The 18111-nt window shown below is 38.7% G+C and overlaps 1 protein-coding gene and 2 long non-coding RNA genes across 5 annotated transcripts in view; 1 reads left to right on the top strand and 2 right to left on the bottom strand.

The window, feature by feature from the left end:
* Window positions 1-6560, top strand: part of LOC126816739 (uncharacterized) — a 166324-nt gene extending 159764 nt beyond the window's left edge. The window contains exon 6 of the long non-coding RNA XR_007678551.2: window positions 6254-6560. This is a non-coding gene — a long non-coding RNA (uncharacterized LOC126816739). The remainder of the gene's footprint in view (window positions 1-6253) is intronic.
* LOC126816708 (uncharacterized) overlaps window positions 1-18111 on the bottom strand; it is a 339811-nt gene that overhangs the window by 10983 nt on the left and 310717 nt on the right. The gene's annotated exons all lie outside the window — the stretch shown is intronic.
* LOC130012300 (uncharacterized) lies at window positions 7114-12334 on the bottom strand. Its single transcript, XR_008787717.1, has 3 exons — window positions 10580-12334; window positions 9073-9143; window positions 7114-7619 (listed from the first exon to the last, which is right to left on the bottom strand). It is a non-coding gene; the product is annotated as an uncharacterized LOC130012300 (long non-coding RNA).

The raw sequence follows: 18111 nt of genomic DNA, 5'->3' as shown, positions 1-18111 counted from the left end.
CAATCTTGGAAAAAAGTTGAAAAATCCTCAAATTACTGAAAATGCTCTTCTATTATTCTTTGTTTTGAAAACAGCTCAATGGGTGTTTCTGAAACTTTGGTACAGAAAGTTAACTATCCAAACAACATGTTAAAACTATCCCGACAATGATCCCAAAACCGGAAGTAGTCGAAAAAATATCCGATATTTTGAAAAAAAAAAACTTAAAAAGTAAAAAATTGTGATCTTGCAAAAAAAGTGATTACAACGCCATATTTCAACAAATCAAAACAACTAAAGTGTCATTGGATAGCCCGAACAATGGACGATCTTATGACATCTCAATGGTAAAAAAAATGCTGATTAGGTAATATATTATGAGATGCTGAAAATCTAGTATTTTCCTCTTTGGAGCCTATTCAGACGCTTTTATCTCGAAAATTACTCTTATTTCCTTTCTTAAACTTCTGTTATCTGGGTCGTGAATCCAAATTTAAAAGCCTCAATATAGTATAAATGGTCCAAAAGGGCCACAATTTTTGAAAAAAGTCGAAAATTACTCTTATTTCCTTTCTTAAACTTCTGTTATCTGGGTCCTGAATCCAAATTTAAAAGCCTCAATATAGTATAAATGGTCCAAAAGGGCCACAATCTTTGAAAAAAGTCGAAAAATCGTTATATCTGTAACACATTCAGATAGCTGACCTAATTACGATTCTGACGATGTATAATATGTATTGAAATATTTAAATTTAATTTTCTATATATTGACAGTTTTAAATTTTTGGCACTTTTGAACATAGGATTTCTCAGGGCCATTTTATCTGATCAGATAATGTAATATACTATTCAAACAAAGTAGGGGATATTTGATTTTTAAGTGTTATTAAAGTCACCTAATGAAACTGACGAAGAAACAAATGACAAAATGAAATGAAGTTCACATTCATCGATTTATTCCAAATGATCGTTAGACTAAGTAAGGCACAGACTGACCATTATAAGGGTAAAATGATACCCGGGGTCAAACAGCAAAGTTACCACAGCATCACAACCAAGTCAGTAACGGGTAAATCCTCCTCTGTTTGCCAAACAAGCATTGATCCGACGTGGCATACGCCTAATGAGACGTCTAAGGTCATTTTGGTCCAGATTGTCCCATTCCTGTTGCAACGCAGCAGCAAGTTCTTGGACATTGGCAGGACGTTGTTGACGTTGACGTAACCTCTGTCCAAGCATGTCCCAGACATGCTCGATGGGGGAGAGGTCGGGACTCAGTGCTTGCCAAGGTAATGTGGTGATGTTCTGTTGTTGGAGGTAACCTGTAACGATCCTGGCCCTGTGACATCTTGCGTTGTCATCCTGGAAGATGAAACGGCGGCCATGACGTCGTGCGAACGGCACAACATGGACTGCCAAGATGTTGTCCCGGTAGTACTGGCCTGTAACACGCCCTGCAACAACATGTAAAGCCGTTCTTCCAGCAACAGTGATGCCTCCCCACACCATAACAGAACCACCCCCAAATCGATCATGTCTGATGACGTTAACGTCTTGGAAGCGCTCGTTTCGACGACGCCACACCCTCCTACGTCTGTCCAAAAAATCAACAGTGAACCTTGACTCATCTGAAAACATCACATTGCTCCAGCGTCGATTATCCCAGTGTTGACGATCCCTACACCAACGACGTCTTGCCTGAATGTGATGATCTCTCAAACAAGGGATCACGCGAGGACGTCGGGCGCGAAGGTGACCCCTATGCAGTCGATTCCGAATCGTCTGGCCACTCACTCTCACACCAGTGTCTGTTTGAAGACGAGCGCTGATCTGATTTGCTGTGATGACACGATTTCTCAAGGCCAAGGTACGGATAAATCGATCCTGGGCTTGAGTTGTTGCCCTTGGTCGACCTGAGCGTGGTCTGTCCTGTACAGATTGTGTATCACGGTATCTGGACCATAGCCTGCTTATGACAGACTGAGAAACATTCATCGTCCGCGCCACAACCGCCTGTGTTGTGCCGATCTGTAGCATGCCAAGGGCACGTAACCTTTCATTTTGGGTAAGCCGACGCATATCAAAATTTGTTTTCTGGTCACTAAAACAATTAAACTGATGTTTCCACCCTGGAATTCAATGCCACAATGACTGTAACATTCAAAGTCAGAGTCGTGCAAATCTTGGGTTGGACCCCCATGATGATCCCAAGCATCACCTGCATTCCATGCGGTAGCTATTGGTGCGTTTGGGCGTCACATGTAACTGGAAATGTTTCTTCTGTTAGGTTCTATAGTGACTTTTTTCGTAGTCATTTGCATATTTTAGTATTATGCCCCCAAAATCAAATATCCCCTACTTTTTTTGAATAGTATATATCACTACATAGCCCTGTGGCTATTTGGTAAGCCAATCCGGTTATTAAAACTATCCCGACAATAATCTCCATACCGGACGTATTCAAAAAATGAAGAAAAAAGGTTTAAAAAAATAGCGGCCTTGCGAAAATCTTGATTTCTCCATCAGATGTTATCGGACCAAAAGAACTAAAGTATCGTTGGATAGCCCCATTAATGGACTATCATATGACATCTGAATGATGCGATTTAGATGGTACGCCGAAAATCTAGTATTTTCCGTTTTGGTGCATTTTAAGACGCCATTTTCTCGAAAACGAAAACTACGATTTTTCTTAAACTTCTTTTACTCAGAGTCCTATCGGTGGACTATGGCGTGAGTCCAAAAATAAAAGCATTGAAATAATATAAGTGGTCCAAAAAGAACCTCAATCTTTTATTTTTCTTTCTATGGAAAACAGCTGAATGGATTTTTCTGAAACTTCTTGTAGAGAAGGTTAGGTAACCGAACAACTTGTTAAAATTATCCCGACAATGATCCAAAAACCGGAAGTAGTCGAAAAAATATCCGATATTTTGAGAAAAAAAACATAAACAGTAAAAAAAAAATGGTGATCTTGCGAAAAAAGTGTTTACTACGTAAGATTTCAAAACAACTAAAGTGTCATTGGATAGCCCGAACAATGGACGATCGTATGACATCTAAATGGTAAAAATGCGCTGGTTAGGCAATATATAATGGGAAGCTGAAAATATAGTATTTTCATTTTTGGGGGCTATTCAGATGCTTTCATCCCGAAAACTTCTCTTTTTTCCTTTCTTAAACTTCTGTTACTTAGAGTCCTAACGGTGGTCTAGGGTGTGAATCCAAATTTAAAAGCCTCAATATATACTGAGCGCCATGGAAAACGCATCACTTAGTTTTTCGAATAACAAAATGATCCTGTAAACATATCTTATTTTTTTTGCTTCTTATTGTGAACAATATGCAAATGGGAACACATCAATAATAACAAATTTGTACACTTATGGATGTTTAATCTGTAATCAACGGTACAAAGTCAGAGGGGTCAAAACCAAAAGTACGACACAGATGTCAGTAGCGCGTGTGTCCAAGGGCTCTTTCGCACGCTGTGCAGCGACGTCGCATGGAATTTACCAATGTTTGAAAGAAGGCCTGGGGCAAATTGTTCCATTCTTGGACAAGAGCAGCTTCTAAAGCAGCAATGGTGTGCATCTGTGGTCTCCGATACAGACGGCGTCCAATCTCATCCCAGACATGTTCTATCGGTGTCATGTCCGGAGACATGACTGGCCAGTCCAAGACATTGATGTTGTTAGCAGCCAGGTAGTCCATACTAAAACGGGCGGTATGACCCCCGAGCGAAGCCGGTCTGTTTGGGGTTGGCGGCTACACTAGGTCTGCCCCGAGTCTGAAATTTGGGGTACAGGGGAAGCTCGGACCGGGGAATAACATAGGCCAGGTGGCGTTAGTCTACCAGTTCCGGTTTCGGAGTTATGACCCCCGAGCGAAGTCTGTTCGGGGTTGGCGGCTACACTAGGTCTGCCCCGAGTCTGAAATTTGGGGTATAGGGGTAGCTCGGACCGGGGAGTAACATAGGCCAGGTGACGTTAGTCTACCACTTCCGGTTTCGGAGTTATGACCCCCGAGCGAAGCCGGTCTGTTCGGGGGTGGGGGCTACACAAAGTCTGCCCCGACTCTGAAATTTGGGGTATAGGAGTAGCTCGGACAGGGGAGTAACATAGGCCAGGTGGCGTTAGTCTACCACTTCCGGTTTCGGAGTTATGACCCCCGAGCGAAGTCTGTCTGTTCGGGGTTGGCGGCTACACTAGGTCTGCCCCGAGTCTGAAAGTTTGGGTATAGGGGTAGCTCGGACCGGGGAGTAACATAGGCTAGGTGGCGTTAGTCTACTACTTCCGGTTTCGGAGTTATGACCCCCCGAGCGAAGCCGGTCTGTTCGGGGTTGGCGGCTACACTAGGTCTGCCCCGAGTCTGAAATTTGGGGTATAGGGGTAGCTCGGACAAGGTAGTAACATAGGCCAGGTGGCGTTAGTCTACCACTTCCGGTTTCAGAGTTATGACCACCGAGCGAAGCCGGGTATCCTGCTAGTATAATATAAACATGAGAGACAGCAATGGAGGTTTTAATTGATAACGAACAGTCTGTGATCTTCCTTTACAGTTCATACTTTCATTGACAAAAAATTCTTTTCCACTGTCAAATATAAATGATTGACCTTCAATTAAATATCTACGTAATATCTATATATATATTTGTGACTGTCGTTTGTCTGTCTGTCTGTCTGTCTGTCTGTCTGTTCGGGGTTGGCGGTTACACTAGGTCTGCCCCGAGTCTGAAATTTGGGGTATAGGGGTAGCTCGGACCGGGGAGTAACATGGGCCAGGTGGCGTTAGTCTACCACTTCCGGTTTCGGAGTTATGACCCCCGAGCGAAGCCGGTCTGTTCGGGGTTGGCGGCTACACTAGGTCTGCCCCGAGTCTGAAATTTGGGGTATAGGGGTAGCTCCGACCGGGGAGTAACATAGACCAGGTGGCGTTAGTCTACCACTTCCGGTTTCGGAGTTATGACCGCCGAGCGAAGTCTGTCTGTTCGGGGTTGGCGGCTACATCTGCCCCGAGTCTGAAATTTGGGGTATAGGGGTAGCTCGGACCGGGGAGTAACATAGGCCAGGTGGCGTTAGTCTACCACTTCTGGTTTCGGAGTTATGACCCCCGAGCGAAGCCGGTCTGTTCGGGGTTGGCCGCTACACAAGGTCTGCCCCGACTCTGAAATTTGGGGTATAGGAATAGCTCGGACCGGGGAGTAACATAGGCCAGGTGGCGTTAGTCTACCACTTCCGGTTTCGGAGTTATGACCCCCGAGCGAAGCCGGTCTGTTCGGGGTTGGCCGCTACACAAGGTCTGCCCCGACTCTGAAATTTGGGGTATAGGAATAGCTCGGACCGGGGAGTAACATAGGCCAGGTGGCGTTAGTCTATCACTTCCGGTTTCGGAGTTATGACCCCCGAGCGAAGTCTGTCTGTTCGGGGTTGGCGGCTACACTAGGTCTGCCCCGAGTCTGAAATTTGGGGTATAGGGGTAGCTCCGACCGGGGAGTAACATAGGCCAGGTGGCGTTAGTCTAACACTTCCGGTTTCGGAGTTATGACCCCCGAGCGAAGTCTGTTCGGGGTTGGCGGCTACATCTGCCCCGAGTCTGAAATTTGGGGTATAGGGGTAGCTCGGACCGGGGAGTAACATAGGCCAGGTGGCGTTAGTCTACCACTTCCGGTTTCGGAGTTATGAACCCCGAGCGAAGCCGGGTATCCTGCTAGTACTTATTATTTTACAAAGTTTTGGAATTAATAAAAAGGCAAAATAATAAGATGTAGATTTAGCTGAGTATTTTGTTTTTAAATTAAATTTAAATAATTTTAACCAATTGGAGAATAATGTGCAGCTAAGCAGAATATCAGTGGTATTTGGAATATTATTTCTTTGTGAGAACAATAACATTATAATGAATATCAGATTGGTGTCATGAAAGGGGTGGATTTGTACATAAATTAGGGCCTTTTTGGGAAAATACAAAGATGCTGGTTGAAGCCTAAAGGAACTCTTTAAAAACCTTTATCAAAGTCTTGTGCAAATTCGAACTACCTGAACTCGGTGGTTCTTTCTTGGCATTGAGTTTGATTTGATTATAAACCAATCTGTAAAGTCGTAGCCTATGAAATCTGAGAACTGCCTTTAATTTAGGCATAACTTATAACAAAAACTGAATTTTTATTAATACAGGTGTAAAAATTATTTGTGGACACTGAAATTGCCTGACTGAAGAAACATTATATTATGTTCAAACATACTAATAATTAATATGTATTTTTTTTTTCCAGCCCACCAATATAGAAGCCTCTGTATTTACTTTTATGAAGAACTTTCATTTGATGACCACAGGGATTTTTAAACCGATAAATTTCTAACATGGAAGGACAATGTAACTATAATGCTTAAATAACCACCGTCACTGAGCGATTGATTCATCCATAAATCCTAATTTTAAAAAAGTTGTTTACATTGAACAATAACCAGGCTTGTTATGTGAGTGCCTGAATGACTTTGAAATGCATATTTCTTGTAAAGAAATCTTGTAAAGGATTGGAATACATTTAACTCTCAACTGTACATTAGCCACTTTTAGTTACACATTTCTTTGTTTTGAAATAATTTCAATAAATATATTAAATGAAATCATTGGATTATTGTGAAATATTTCTATCTAACTGAATATTAGGGGAATGTACTAGGTATAGAGACTATCTACGGTACTCATGAAATTATGAATTTTCCTCACTCAATGAAATGAACCTGTATTCAGTAAACTGCAAATATTATCGATTTTGAATTGAATTTGACTCCCCCCCACCCCCCTTTATGATGGCATAAAACCATTTATTGTAACTTTTATACAGGTATCCTGTGAAATCTCAGAATTTTCCTTTAATTTAAATTGCCTTTAAATGTAGGTAACACTTGCATGTAGTACATGAGCAAATTTTCGAGGTCACAAAAAGTTTAGCTTTACACAGTTTGAACTATAAGTATAAGGATAGATCAGGATAGTGATGTCTTTGGATCACGTGGCTAAGTGGGTAAGACGCTGGCTCGCTAGCCTGGAGGTCGGGTGTTCGATCCCTGCATTGGCCGAGAAAGTTCATCGAGATTTTCTGGTGTGGTTCCCCCTTGTCAGTGATGCAGGACGGAGGGCCTGACAAGGACAGCTGTCTAGTCCTTCAGATGATACGAAAAACCGAGGTCCCGTGTATACATTAGAATGCATGTAAAAGATCCCTTGGCAGTTGGAATTCGATATAAGAGTAAGCGATAGTGCCGCTGCCCGGGCAAAATTTCCCTCATAGCACATTATATGGCGTATGCCAGTCTTCATTAGCCCAGCATAGGAGCAGAATAGTAGGACGTTAAACCCCATTTCATTTCATTTCTTTGGATTTTGTGGGTCTATTTTATTGCAAAAGTAAATCCACAACTATTCACATTTCAAATTTATTATTTCCATTAAAAAACAAAATTAATTATTCCGTTCTGATTCGCACATTGACAAATGTTCTTGGTAGTCTATGAGAAATGAACTTGGTGCCAATCCAAACTTAAGTCTTGATATCTAATTCACTCTCTATTTTAAAATAGTCTTCTTTTCAAACATCAGTTGTCTTGTAACTTCTATAATATTTACAATGCTACCTGAAATGTAGAAAATTCAAATGAAATTAAATTAGGAATATTTGATGGAACAGCAGCTCCACAGCCTACGCTTATTTCAAATGCCAAATGACATTGGTTCTTTTACGTGCATGCCAACAGACCCTTGATTTTTCATCCCATCAGAATGACTAGACACTGTTCCTAGCCGGATGCGTGGTCCTGCACCACTGACAAAAGGTGAAGCCAGGAAATTTTCTCGATAATACCGGAATCAAACTCCAAATTTCCTTGTTAGTGAGCGAAATGAAATGAGGGTTAACGTCCTACTGTTCTGCTCCAAACTGGGCTAATGAAGACGGGCATACGCCATACAGTGTGCCAATGCAGGGATCGAACACCCAACCTCCAGGCTAGCGAGCCAGCGTCTTGCCCACTTAGCCACCGTGACCCCTGTTAGTGGGCAAAATTTTACTCACTGTAAATGTAAATTAGTGTAAAACATGAAATTTTGCATCAATTGTTGATTGGGAACCACAGCAGTGGAAATGAATGTTTTCTGAATTAAATGAACAACCATAGGCAATCATGTTAGAGAAATGAAATTTGGTTTAACATCCTACTCTGACTGGGCTAATGAAGACAGACTTACACCATACAGTGTGCTATGAGGGAAATTTTGCTATGGCTTACTCATATATCGAATTCTAACTGCCAAAGGAATCATTTACGTACATGCCAATGAGTAGACTGGACCTGAGTTTTTCGTCCCATCCAAACGACTAAGACAGCTGTCCTTGTTAGGCCCTCCATCCTGCACAACTGACAAGGGGAAATCACATCGGAAAATGTCGAACTTTCGCAGCCAACACCGAGATCCAAACCTGTTACCTCCCGGCTAGCAAGCCAGCATCTTACTCACTTAGCCACAGTGGTTCCCCAATCATGTTAAATAATTACATGATGGCACTGTTATACAGGGAAAGGAATCATGTTAAAGGTATTCCTTTCCCAATGTAACAGTGCCATCATGCAATTACTGCTAAGGTCGGTGGATGTTGCTATGTATGCCTAACTCGTGTGAGGATCACGTGGCTAAGTGGGTAAGGCGCTGGCTCGCTAGCCTGGAAGTCGGGTGCTCGATCCCTGCATTGGCCGAGAAAGTTCATCAAGATTTTCTGGCGTGGTTCCCCCTTGTCAGTGATGCAGGACGGAGGGGCTGACAAGGAAAGCTGTCTAGTCGTTCGGATGGGACAAAAAGCCGAGGTCTCGTGTACACATTGGTGTACACGTAAAAGATCCCTTGGCAGTTGGATTTCGATATAAGAGTAGGCCGTAGTGCTGCTGCCCGGGCAAAATTTCCCTCATAGCACACTGTATGGCGTATGCCCGTCTTCATTAGCCCAGTTCGGAGAAAAACAGTAGGACGTTAAACCCCATTTCATTTCATAACTTGTGTTAGAATTCCGTCACAATTAGAACTGTATATGCCAACCTTTAACAGAACACCAAGTTCTTTCTAATTCTGGTATAACCTGTCACAAACGTTTTTCCCTTTTCGTTCACCTGAGGAAAAAAATGTAATAAATTACTAATTAGACAAATGTGTTGCCATATAATTAAAGATCTTGCATATCGTGTGTCCTTATTTACTTTTTTTGATAGTTGATCACTGTTTTTTTTTTCATAAACTGCTGTGAGATATCCTGCCTGCATATTGTGACAGGTTTTTTTTGAGAGCTGATCACCTTTTTTTTAGAAATATATAGGCCTATGTCCCAAGGCCTAGTATTATTTTTAATTTAGTTTACAAATCTTCATAAAATGCTGTGAGAATTCTGCCTGTATATTGTGACAGTGTTTTTTGACAGCTGATCACGGTTTTTAGAAATAGGTACATGTAGGCCTATATCATGAGGCCTAGTAGGCCTATATTATTTTAACTTTACAAATCCTCACAAAATGCAGGGAGATATAATACAGGGCTTGCCACGAGACGCGAGTAATTACTCGCGCGCACGCTACGCTCGCGTAAAACCAAATTTACGTGAGTGATTAAGTACTCGCGCAAATATAAAAAATAATTTAATCAGAAATAATTGAATATCGTAATATAAAAAGCCATAAACAATTTGTATGCCTTCATATCGATGCACTATTGCGCACGCGGCGTGTCTTTCCAGTGCCAACTGTTGTTACTAAAAATACTTTGAGACGCGTACGGCCAGGCGGTTTTTAAGCGGATGTCCTTTGCCGTGTCTGGATAATCAAACATTGAGCGGATGTTGTCGTTTCTATTAATAGCAATTCTTTCGATCCCGCATCTTTTCTGCAAATTGATGGGATTGAAATTGTTTTGCCTGTTCTTTTACCTTTCTAAGCTTTACCCGAATCCCCTCAGCACGCCAACGATGGCAAAGGGAAGCCCAGTTTCTCTTGCAACGTTCTTGTCATAGGAAGACGATTTACAGATAATATTACTGCCAAGGAAATAAAAGAGTATGCATTGTCATTGTGTGTGAAATAGCTTTATTCAACGTCCGCTTCCACCGAAGTGACAAGAGCATTGCCATTAGGCACATGAAATGTAAATGGCTACTCACGCACATCATTCTGCGTGAGTAAATACATGTACTCGCCTCACTCGCGCAAGTCTATATTTGCGTGAGTAGTCATCTACTCGCCTCCAATTTGCTCGTGGCAAGCCCTGCCCGCTTTTTTGAGAACTGATCATTTTTTTAAAAAAAGGCAGGCCCTATAGATCATGAGACCTAGTAATATTTAATTGTTAAACTTTACAAATCTTCACAAAATGAAAAATCTTCATGAGGCCTAGTATTATTTTTTTTTTTACAAATCTTCGGAAAATGCTGTGAGATCGGTCTGTCAAGTAAAACCATCAAATGCAAAAAGGTACTAAATTATACTGAATCTAGACTAAGTAAAATTAAATATTTTAATTTTAATATTCGTCCATATTCTTTATTTGACAAATTACCTACTTCTTGAATCAGAACACAGTCCACGTGTGCTACGGCCGTTTTTCGCCCATCCTCTCTGCCCTAAAAACTTGAACATTTCCTCACCATCATATTATAATCCACCAATCTGCTGAAATAAAACACATCTAATTAAGTAAAGTTTTAACTTGTCGAAAAATTCAAGGGAGATCGTAATACGTGAGCGTATGTACTTGAGTTTTTATTTTTTATTTTAAAACACAAGTAGGCCTACTAATAACATATTTTCCAAATTGGCATTACCGGTACTTTTAATTATAACCCATGGGAATAATTCTTTTAACTTTATATTACAATCAAGAAATTAAAATTTAAATTTCACGAAGCACTAAATGTGCAGGCGGAGGAATAATGTACTGGTAATGGGGTTTGTTTGAAAACAAATCTAACTCAGACCGCTACCTATCGAAAAAGGCTAAAACTGTAAAACCAAGGCTTGGGCCGTAGGGCCTACTATTAAAATGAAATATTTTATTAAGATATATGTTTAAATAATTGATTTACATACCTTGATAAACAAACTAAAATATCTGTTATTTTTCTTTTGTAAAACAAAAGTAATTGGTGCCGCAAACACATCATTGATAATGCCTTGCGAAGCATCGTATTATCCGCAATGCGCGGTGCATGTCACCGGAAGTAGATTACCGAAGAAATCGTCGCGAGACTTATCGGCCCTATTGGGAAACCATGTGGTGGCTACTTGATAAAACAATTTCGAAACTTCTGCGCATACCGGAAGTAACCGAATTTTGTACTAGTTTCGTCAATTCTTTACCTATTTTCAGAATGACATTTTCGGAAAACCCGAATCTTTTCCGAGATAATGGCTATCTCACATTTTTCAATTTCGAACATGCATCTATGGCTTTTTTCGTTCGAATTTTGAAAATACATTGTTTGCGAGACAATTTTTGTTATTTTTAAAAATTTTCAAATTTGACCTACATTTTTGGATACCTGAAGACAATCCGATTCCAGAAATATAATTTTCATTCCGAGTTGTCGACCTTTATTTTTCGATTTCTTTCGAATTTTCTGCCCATTTCCCAACCCTTATATTTTTTTGAAAGGATAAATCGATATTTCTGAAAGTCCTGGAACATAAAGCTATATAGTCAGACCGCTGCATAAAACAATTTCAACAACGATCCGGAAACCGGAAGTGGTCGAAATATATGATAGATATTTCGAAAAAAAAGCAAAAAATGGGTGTTATGGGGAAAAAACTTGATTTCTCCGTCCAATATCAATGGATTAAACGAATTAAGCTTTGGTTGAGTGGCCCGAGGAATGGACTGTCGTATGATGCCCAATTTATACGGATACTATGACCAAGCAGCAAAATATGACAAGCTGAAAATCAAGTATTTTCTGATTTGGGGCGTTTTTGGACGCCTGTATCTCGAAATCTTAACCGCAACTTTTTTTTTTAACTTTCTCTATCGAGAGTCCATTCGATAGTCTTGTGAATTATGCCATCCAATAAGACTTTGAAATGTCTGGAATACGATAAAAAAGGGACTGAAAATCGAAAAAAGTCGAAAAATCGTGAAATTTTGCCAAATGCTCAATTACTTTATCATTTAAACAAATTTTTACAAAAAGATTACAGATTCGGATAGCTGACCTTATTACGATTCTAACGATGTATAATATGTATTGAGTTATTGAAATTTAATTTTCGATATTTTGACATTTTTGCATTTTTGGCACCTTTTAACATAGGATTTCTCAGGGTCATTTTATCTGATCAGATAATGTAATATATCATTACAGAGCCCTGCCGCTATTTAATTGCCCAAACTGGTTATTAAAACTATTCCAACAATAATCTCCATACAGGAAGTATTCAAAAAATGAAAAAAAAAAAGGTTAAAAAATTGTCGCTCTTGCGAAAAGCTGGATTTTTCGGTCAGATATTACCGGATCAAAAGAAGTAAAGTGTCTTTGGATAGCCCCATTAATGGACTATTATATGGCATCTCAATGGTACGATTTCGAAGGTTAAAAAATAAATTGTGGTACGCCGAAAATCTAGTATTTTCCGTTTTTGGAGCCTTTTTAGACATCTTTTTCTCGAAAACGACAACTCCGATTTTTCTGAAACTTTTTTTCACGCAGAGTCCTATCGGTAGTCTGTGACGTGAATCCAAAAGGAAAGGTTTGAAATAATATAAGGGGTCCAAAAATTGCCTCAATCTTTGAAAAAAGTTGAAAAATCGTTAAATTATTGAAAATGTTCTTTTATTTATCTTTTTTACAAAAAAAATACTGAATAGATGTTTCTGAGACTTCTGTGACAGAAAGTTAAGTATCTAAACAAATTGTTAAAACTATCTCGACAATGGTCCAAAAACCGGAGGTAGTCGAAAAATATGCGATATTTTTGAAAAAAAACACGTAAAATCTAGTACCCAGTTAACATTGATGGTTAGATTTACGTAAAGTTTACGTCATTATGGTTAGATTTTGGTTAGCGTCCAATAATGGTAAAATTCTTTGGTTAAATTTACGTTACTTTTACGTCATAATGGTTATGGTTACTTTTACGTCAGAAAATGACGTAAATGTAACGTAAACTTTATGACGGATTACTAACCAATTTTTTTCCCTTTGAATACTTCTTGATTAAATAACATTACAAGTGTGTGCACATTCTAACAATTGATATATAGTCGGAATTCAGACATAATAATTATATATGTATTATTGGTTATAATTCTAACGTTAATCTAACGTAAATTTTACATCAGGTTTATGGTTAGTTTTCTGACGTAAATCTAACGTTAGTTTTCTGACGTAAATCTAACGTTAGTTTTCTGACGTAAATCTAACGTTAGTTTTCTGACGTAAATCTAACGTTAGTTTTCTAACGTTAATATAATGTTAGTTTTCTAACGTTAATGTAATGTTAGTTTTATGTCCTAATTTTAACCGTTAATTTAACGTTAGTTTTTTAAAGTAAATCTAATGTTAATTTTCTAACATAAATCTAACTTTAGTTTTCTAACATAAACCTAACTTTAGTTTTCTAACATAAACCTGATATTAGTTGTAAAACGTAAAACAAATGTCGGTTTAATGTCATGATACTAACAATTAAGGGCCTGACAAGACAGCTGTCTAGTCATTAAAATGGGTAAGACCCTGACTCGCTAGCCTGGAGGTTGGGTGTTCGATCCCTGCATTGGCTGAGAAAGTTCATCCAGATTTTCCTGCGTGTTTTCCCCTTGTCAGTGATACAGGACGGAGGTCACGTGTACACACAGGAGTGCACATCAAGATCGCTTGGTAGTTGGAACTTGATATAAGAGTAGGCCATAGCGCCGCTGCCTGGGTAAAATTTCCTTCATAGCATACTGTATGGCGTATGCTCGTCTTCATTAGCTCAGTTTAGGAGCAGAACAGTAGGACGTTAAACACGATTTCATTTCATTTTTCTCGACCAACACGAAAATTGAACCCCACATTTGCTAGCCAGTGTGTTACTAATTACTAGAGAGAGAGAGAGAGAGAGAGAGAGAGAGAGAGAAATGGGGTTTAACGTCTACTCGACACAAACTAGGTCATTTCGGGACTAACATATGGTTTAATTTTTATTTACATAATTCGCTTGCGCGTAGGGGTCTTTAGCAGTGGGAGAAAACCGGAGGCTGGACAGGCGACCCTACTCCTTGTCACGTACAACCGGGGATTCGAAACCACGCTAGTCAACTCAATGACAGACTTTATGATACAGCGCCCGCACGCTAACCATTCAGCCATCCAACCCCCCCCCCCCCCCCCCGTTACTAATTACTAAGTTTGTGAAATGTAGGTTTTTCCTCATGCAGGTTTGTCCTGATGAAATCGGTTTATTGTCCTACTGTTCTGCTCCGACTGGGCTAATGAAGACAGGTACATACCGTACAATGTAATGTACTATGAGGGAAATTTTGCCCCAGCAGCGGCACTATGGCCTACTAATATCGAATCCAACTGCCAAAGGATCTTTTCGTGCAAGCCAATGTATACATGGTACCTCGGTTTTTTGTCCCATCTGAGTGACTAGACTACTGTTCTTGTTCCTGCACTTCTGACAAGGGGAAACCATGTCGGAAAATCCTGATGAACTTTCTCCACCAATGCAGGGATCGAACACGTGCCCTCCGGATTACCGAGCCAGCATCTTACGCACTTATCCACCGTGGCTTTATCAAAATTAGTAATGAAGATGTGCTATGACAGAAATTTTGCCTGGACAGCAGCATTACCGCACTTACTAATGAAGATGTGCTAGGAAAGACATTTTGCCTGGAGAGCAGCATTTCCGCATATAGTCATTACCAATAGTTCTAAGTGCACGCCAAACTGTAAAACAGGTCTTTACACACTTTTCCATCATTACCAATTACTAGTCTGCGGGTTCACTAGTCCGTGGGTGCACTAATCCGTGCATTCACTAGTCCACTAGTCTGACTCTATAAAATACTATAAATATGAGTATTAAAGAAACCCAGTAGATATGGTGACTGATATCACCCTTCGTAAGGCGATAACCCAACATCACGGCATTTTAACCCAAAATCACAACATTTTAAGCATTATAGCATATGCCCTTCTTCATTAGCCCACTTGGAACAAAATAGTAGGATGTTCAAACCCCATTTAATATTCATTTTCATACTTTTCTGCACCAATCGGACTATTGAAGATAGTCATACGCAATGCAGAGTGCTATGACGGAAATTTTCTATGGACTGTGGCAGGGCGGAGGATCTGGCAAGGGATAAGGTATAGTTGTTCGGGTCATACGAAAAATCAAGTCCTCGTGTACATATTGGCATGCACGTCAAAGACACTCCGACAGTTGTAATTCAATATCAGAGTAGGCCATAGTGCCGCTATCCGTGCAAAGTTTCCGTCGTAGTACACTGTATATAGTGTATGCCTGTCTTCATTAGCTCACTCAGAGCAAAACAGTAGGATGTTTAATCTCATTTAATTTTATTTAATTTTCCTACTTTTCTGCACCAATGGGACTATAAAAGATAGGCTGGCAAGCGGACGAGTGCACCCGTTGACTATTGAGCATCATTTACTTGAAAACGTTGAGAGAACCCTCAACGAAATGTCGCTTTAATTAAAATAGGAATTGTGTTTTTTGTTGTATCATCGAGTCAAGTTAACGTTAAACCCCATTTCTCTCTCTCAATTTTGATACCCAAAAATTTGACAAAACAAATAATGATTGATTGTCGGAAACTGTTTCATAAAGCAAAGTTGTTCTCTACTAAAAGGTTATCACTGTCCAAATATTCGGAGTAGTCCACACCTAGGCCGACTATGCATGAAGTGTTTTTATAATTAAATTTATTAAATATAGTACCTTGCACCAGTAAATATAAAATTAATGATCCTTTCACCAGTAAATATAAAATTCATAGGCCGACAATGCATTAAATGTTTTTATAATTAAAGTTATTAAATGTAGTACCTTGCACCAGTAAATATAAACTTAATGATCCTTGGACCAGTAAATATAATATTCATGATCATTATTTATATAAGGCCTTCATCAACCTTGCACCAGTAAATATAAAATTAATGATCCTTGCACCAGTAAATATAAAATTCATGATCATTATTTATATAAGGCCTTCATGTATGTTTGTACAAGTGTACATTCTTGGAATTGTATTACCATTAACACTATGGAGATCAATTATAATAACCGTTGGCCTTGTTCATGAATCCTTAAATTTTTGAAAATTTAGTTCTTAATATGAAACTATCTAAATAAAATATTGCTTAAATCAATGTGTGTTGTTAATGTCATTCAAAATGGCGGCTGTCTACATATACAATATATAAAATAGGTCATGAGTCGATTCTTGCCGTTTTTTTATTTCGAATTTAAAAGTTCAACACTTAATTACAAAAGTTGTAAAACCATATAAAAATAAAGGTTGGACCAAGACTAGTTCCATTTTTTTAAGTTATGAATCTGAAAAATAGATAATATTGACCCAGTCAATTAACATAGAGATCTACTCTAGCTATATGAGTCCATATATTTATCGTCTCTCGATAATGGACCTATCTCTGAAAATTAAAATTCCCCGATTTGATTATTCTTTTAATATAACGTAATTATGTAACCTCATATAAAATATGGTAGAGCGTATACAAACAAATTATATGAATAGATTCATTATCAGAAATATTACAGGCCTTTCAAACGAACAGTCGCCATTTTTAGACCTACATAGATGTACAAATATATTTTTATCGTCTCGGGCAAGGTCAAGGTCACGATCTGTTCACGGTTGATGATTGTGTTTAAATCGGTTTATATCATATTATTTCTATTCACATTACAATATTTTTTTTATAGGTTACGGTTATTGTTGTTATTTATCTAAATTGCTTCAATTATTTATTAAATATTTTTTGTTTGTTCGTTTGACCGGAACGTACGGAATTCTGGGATTTAAAATGGCGGCATAGGTTATTATTTTTCCCAAAGAAGAAATGATGCCGTGATTTAAAGTTTAATAAAGCTATTCCACACATACACACACGATTTTGGATTCAGCAAAGTAAAGTTGAAGGTAAGTGCACTTTTTATGCGAACTTCCATTGACAGTATACCGATAGATCTAATGTTGATAAAAAAAATAATCTGGCCGTGGAAAAAGTTTGCACGCAACTTTGTATATCAGACAGTCAGTATTTGTTTTTAACACGATGCAGTTACATTGTCCGTAAACCATACTATTCATAAACAAAATCAACATTGCTTTAAGTTATCGAAAGTAATACTGGTTCCAAAATTGTTTTTAAAAAATCTGGATCCAAAAATTATCAAACACATAACGAATTTATTAATGATGTAGACTGTTAAAATTCAGGCTGTGCTAATTATAATATAAGTACATGTAGTATTTTCTAAACATTTTTATGGGTGTTTCAGGTTGGGTTTTTTTGTTGTTATTGTACTGATATTTTTGCAAATTTAATAATGCATAATGCAAGAGCTAAATCTATATATTGTACGTAGGTTAAGTAGGTATTTCTTGAGACTGTAAATCTTAAATTTTTTATAAGACATTTTAATGTATTAACTTGCTAAGTCTATAATCAAGTCTCAATGCCATCGGGTGCTCGAGATGTTCACAGATTCAAACACTGGCGGTTAATGTTAATGATTTAATTTAATTGAAAAATGGATAATCGAGACATTAAGCTTATATACATAGGCCTATTTATATGATATAACATTAAATAACAAGTTTGCCCGTACATACTTGTACATAAAGGTTTCAGTCCTACTCCCCTGCTTATTTTTTCTTGTGGTGGCCAAGAAAGTTCATCAGGATTTTCTGGCATGGTTCCTCTTTTAACTGGTGCAAGACAGAGGGGCTGGTAAGGGCTAATGTACAGTTGTTCGGATAGGACAAAAAAACAAGCTCTTTTGTACACACGGTCCAGTCAAAATTTCCATCACAGCACACTTTCAAGCATTTGTC

Source organism: Patella vulgata, chromosome 3, assembly GCF_932274485.2.
Source record: "Patella vulgata chromosome 3, xgPatVulg1.2, whole genome shotgun sequence".
Taxonomy (NCBI): Eukaryota; Metazoa; Mollusca; class Gastropoda; family Patellidae; genus Patella; species Patella vulgata.
Note: the sequence above shows the minus strand (reverse complement) of the source record. Positions and strands in the feature narration are given on the sequence as shown.